The following is a 5537-nucleotide window of genomic DNA, read 5'->3' on the forward strand; positions in this document are numbered from 1 at the left end:
ATTGTTTTTATATTGTGTTTGTGTAGTTTCCCTTCTTGTAAAGTACTTTAATTTATTATACAATAATATATAATAAATAAATACTTTAACAAATCTGTTTGTATATCTTGTCAGACAGATTCAAAAACAGAAAAATCTGAAGTGTTTTATATCTTATATACAAAGTTACTATGAGGCCACCTGTGAGGCAAACTGCCATCATTTATCTTCCACCTTTCTTAATCACGTTCAATTTAGATATCTTAATTTTCACATCTTGATGATTTTATTGTTTGGTCAGATGATTTCTAAAACGTTTACAAAAGAATAGCATACCAGTTACATTTTTTTCCTGCTAGGCTTGAGCTCGTTCTTAAAAAGAAAAACAGAAATGAGCAAGGAGGCTTTGCTAAATGGAATCATCAGGCTTGTGAGCATAAACAATTACATATTCAAACAAAAAATGTCTGCATAGTGTTTGTTTCATGCCCAAGCATAAATACTGATTGCTCCAGATTATATTGAATAATATTCTAAGATAGGGAGCATTAAAAAAATTGGCATATATTTGTCTTGTATTTTTAACTACACTGAGAACTGGAAGGTATGCTTAGTATAGAATTTCTGATCATATGTATGAGTTGCCGCTTTAAAAAAACTCATTTTTTTCTTACAGCTTTAATAATTCAGCCTTAAAATGGCATTAAGCTACTTCTTTATTTCTTGGCTATAGCGATCAGGGTTGCAATAACACCTAACTGAAAAATGAGAAGAGTTAGCTTAGTCATAATCATTAAAAGGGAGGAGTGTGCGCTGAGTAATATGTACTTTCATTTACTTCACCTAAAGGGTGAGTCAACAACCAGTGTATGGAATAGTTGTCACTCATATGCTTATTACAGGAGTGGTGACTGAACTATTTTTAGAATGTGTCATTTATATTTATTATTGCTATGGCAGGTTATCAAATCACATAGGAATACAGCACATTCCTATAAATTTCATCACAGCTAACATCTGCATTAACAACCTTATTTACACAAACAGATCAAAATCAGGTACTGTATGCTGGGACAGAGCACTTGTTAAATGACTCTACTCTCTCTGAGATGTGGGAGGAAGGGACCAAATACAAGCATTCTCTGCTCCACCTATCCTTAAGAATAGGAGCTGCACCTTCACTGTTTAAAAAGCTGTTAAAAACTTGGTTATTTAAGCAGACATTTGGGAACTAGGAATATGTTAGATACCAAGGAGATATATGGCAATATTATTTATTTTGACTTTATGAATTAATTGGAATGAATACTATGATTTTATAGATTGCATTGCTATTTATTCTGACATACATTATATATGTTATTATACTAGTAAGCCACTTAGATTCACCTGAATGAAGTGGCATAAAAGTATCCATAATAAAATAAACTGCTCATATGCCCAAAGATTAGGGATTAGTAATTATCAACCAAATGTATAAAAAGATAATAAATTACAGTTGTAATCAAAATTATTCAACCCCCATTGCAAATCAGGTTGTCAAAATGTACAGACTTTCAGCTGTTTGCAATGAAAAAAACAAAAGCAATTGAAATAGCTCAACACAACAAATGCTTCAAGAGGTGTCCCCAAAGTCAACTGAAAATGCGACTTATGACTTCGCAAGTCTCAAAATTATTCAACCCGCTGAATAGAATCTGTCACAACAGCACACATACAGTATGCAAAACAGGTGTTGTCTCAAGCACAACTGATGCAACTAATCAAGGGCTTCATTAGTTGCACCAGGTGTGCTTGAGCTGGAACATATGAAATACCTGAACTGGCTAGGGGCTTGTTGAGTGTCACATTTGACTGCATGTTAGAAAAACAGTATGGCTAAGTCAAAAGAATGGTCCAAAAAGGTAAGAGAAGAAATCATCACCCTTCACAAACAAGGAACAGGATACAAAAAGATAGCGATGGCACTGAATGTTCCCAGAGACACTGTTGGAAGCATAGTTTGCAAGTTCAAAGTTAAAGGAACAGTGGTTACACTACCTGGATGGGGCAGAAAAAGGAAGCTGTCAATGGCTGCAACCAGATTTCTGAGAAGGCAGGTTGAGAGAAACCCTCGAGTGACTGCAAAAGACCTGCAGCAAGACTTGGTGGCAACAGGCACTGAGTTTCAGTGAGCACAGTAAGGCGCATACTAAACACAGAAGGTTTCCATGCTAGAACTCCAAGACATGCACCACTACTGACCCAAAAGCACAAGAAAAGTAGGCTCCAATATGCTCAAAATCATATAAATAAGCCACAGAAGTTTTGGGATTCTGTTCTGTGAAGTGATGAAACAAAACTGGAACTTTTCCGCCTGATGGATCAGTGGTATGTCTGGAGGAAGATGAATGAAGCATACACTGAAAAGAACACTCTGCCTACAGTTAAGCATGGTGGTGGCTCGGTGATGCTCTGGGGCTGCTTTGCATCCTCTGGCACTGGAAACCTGCAGCGTATGGACGGCAAGATGGATTCATTGAAGTATCAGGAAATCCTAGGAGAAAACGTCATGCCATCTGTAAGGAAGCTGAAGCTGGGCATCATTGGACCTTCCAACAGGACAATGATCCCAAGCATATCTCAAATTCCACTAAGGCTTGGATGCAGTAGTCCTGGAAGATTCTACAGTGGCCATCAGTCACCTGACTTGAACCCCATAGAAAATCTTTGGTGGGATTTGAAGAAGGCAGTTGCAGCATGCAAACCCAAGAATATTACTGAACTGCTCATGAGGAATGGGCTAAGATTCCTCAGGAATGCTGCCAGAAGCTGGTGTCTGGCTATGCATCTCATCTGCAGCAGCTCATAACAGCAAAAGGGTGCTCTACTAAGTACTGAAGATGCTTGCCATGAAGGGGTTGAATACTTTTGAGACTGGAGAAGTCATTATAAGTTGCATTTTCAGTTGACTTTGGGGATACCACTTGAAGCATTCATTGTGTTGAGTTATTTCAATTGCTTTTCTTTGATTTGTTCATTGCAAACAGCTGAACGTCTGTACATTTTGACAATCAACCTGATTTGCACTGGGGGTTGAATAATTTTGATTACAACTGTAGATATACCTAACCATAAACCAATCTGTTTGCTGAATGTTCTTAGTAAAATCTGTATTAGAAACTGTCTGAATGAAGTAAAACAGCTATATTGGAGATGAACAGGCATGTTTTAGGCTAGAACATTCTACTCTGCAGCATGGCTTAATTATACAGCATACAGAATGAATGAGGATTGAATTGCAAAATAAACGTATGACAGAAGAGTAAATGGTCAATCAGAAAGGAAAGACTGAACAATTTGTGTTGGATGCACTGATGACAAAATGCAATCTTTGAAGCAGTGTACGGGCTTGGTAGATGGTTTGTAAGAACAGAAAGGACAGAGAGGTATAATCAATAGTGTTGTTATAAACTAGATTGGTTTCTCATTTCTTTTTTGCTTTCTGTGCTTTGAGTAACACTGCTTATCCAAAAGAAATAGTTTGTGTGTATATCTATGTGTAATACAGAGAGACACCAATAGATAGAGGTATGGGGAAGAAATACAGTATATGTATAAACCTGAAGAGTGCTATATGTAGCACTCAGTATCAACTCAGTATCAAGAAATAGGTAGGAAAATAAATCTGAAGACACTTCCACAGACAAGCACTTTTTCTTGCTTGTAAAAAATTATATGAAAACTCCTATTCATATACCTGCACCAAAGCTATCTAACTCTTCTGTTCTCTCTTTGCCATAGGAAGCTGGTTCAAACAGGATTTTTAAAAATAGAACTGCAAACTTGCTAGCAAACAATTCTAAAAACTGAATTATTACAAAAATTATTAGCTCCAGTCTTTCCCCAAATTATTTATATCCTGCCTTTCTATTCAAGCTATATCTTTATGATGTCACCAAAGACCAAGAAAGCTCATAGTTTAGTTCTGTTTCAGGTTATATGTTTGTATTTGAATTGCTAGTTGCACTTGTTCCTGTACATCAGAAAAGTTAATGTTGTTGGGAGTATTTTTAGATTGCAAAGATAAAATGGAGGAAAGGAAAGGAAACAATCATAGTTTGAAAATGTCCAGTAAAATATACAACATACTGCTTAACAATTCTGGCAGAACAAACACCTACAAGTCATGAAGTGGTGGTTTCTATCCAATTGTAAAGAATACAAAAATATATTTTCTACTACAGCAGTAATTATTTGAACACTGAAGTTATATATTTCTACCATCTACTTATTTTTCTGGGGATGAGTATAAGGAAAAACAGGGAGACAAAAGAAAAAGAATATTCTAAGAAGAAACTGCAAATACCACAGTAAAGCATCAGAGATTGTATATGGCTTATACTGATATGCTAAAACAATTTATTCAACTGGTTGGGCGATTAAAGTATATCAAATAAATACAGTCCAAGAAAAATTAAAGAAAAATCATTCCTTTTCCTACTGACCTTATATTAGATCCTTTCTTCAGAATCCTACACTTGATGTTACTAACAAGTGGCCCTTTTAGTGCCCTCATAACCAGCTTATGCTCACAGCTTCCCTTAATGGTTGTGGTGTACCATATACTCAGGAGCGGTCTGAGGTAACTCAAAGTTGGAATGATTATGATGTCATCAGAATTCAGATATATGGAATTCCTTATGTACAGCGGATACAAAAAGTCTACATACCCCTGTTAAAATGCCAGGTTTTTGAGATGTAAAAAAATCAGACCAAGATAAATCACTTCAGCATTTTTTCCACCTTTAATATAACATACAAGCTGTACAATTCAATTGAAAAACAAACTGAAATCTTTTAGGGCAAAAAAAATAAAAATACACAACTAGGATAACGTGGTTGCATAAGTGTCCATACTCTTAAACTAATACTTTGTTGAAGCACCTTTTGATTGTATGACAGCATTCAGTCTTTTGGGGTAGGAGTCCAAAATATAGTGGCATGGGTAGTTGTGGGTGAACCACATGTAACAACACTGTTCCACGTGCACTGGCTGCTAGTAGGCTTCCTGGTATAATTCAAGATGCTGGTTATCACCTATACAGAATTCATGGCACAGAGCCAGGTTACTTGTGGGACCACTTGCCTCCAATTGACTGATTGTCCCACCAGATCTGACATAGTGGGCATGCTCTGGGTGTCATCTGCCAGGCCCCAAGTGACATACATCCTCTGTCATAGTGCCTGTCCTCTAGAACAGCATAACCCCTAAGATTTGCATGATCCTGACCCTGTTGGCCTTCCTTAAGTCCTTGAAGACCTGGCATTTCCCCTGGGCAGTGGGCCAGGATGTTAGATGAGTCCATTGGTAAAGGTTGGAAATTGAATTATCAAGGATTGCAATCAGTTACATATTTTTTTCTTTGTATTATATTTTCCTTATTTGGCTTTTTCAGGTTTTAATCCTATAGAAGCTACCCGGAGTTGCAATCTGCAAGTTAGGTGATCATATAAACAGATTAAATAAATAAATGAAATATTATCACCAGCATCTATTGCACTATGAGTGAGTGACT

The sequence above is a fragment of the Candoia aspera genome, chromosome 8 (assembly GCF_035149785.1).
Source record: "Candoia aspera isolate rCanAsp1 chromosome 8, rCanAsp1.hap2, whole genome shotgun sequence".
NCBI classification, from domain to species: domain Eukaryota; kingdom Metazoa; phylum Chordata; class Lepidosauria; order Squamata; family Boidae; genus Candoia; species Candoia aspera.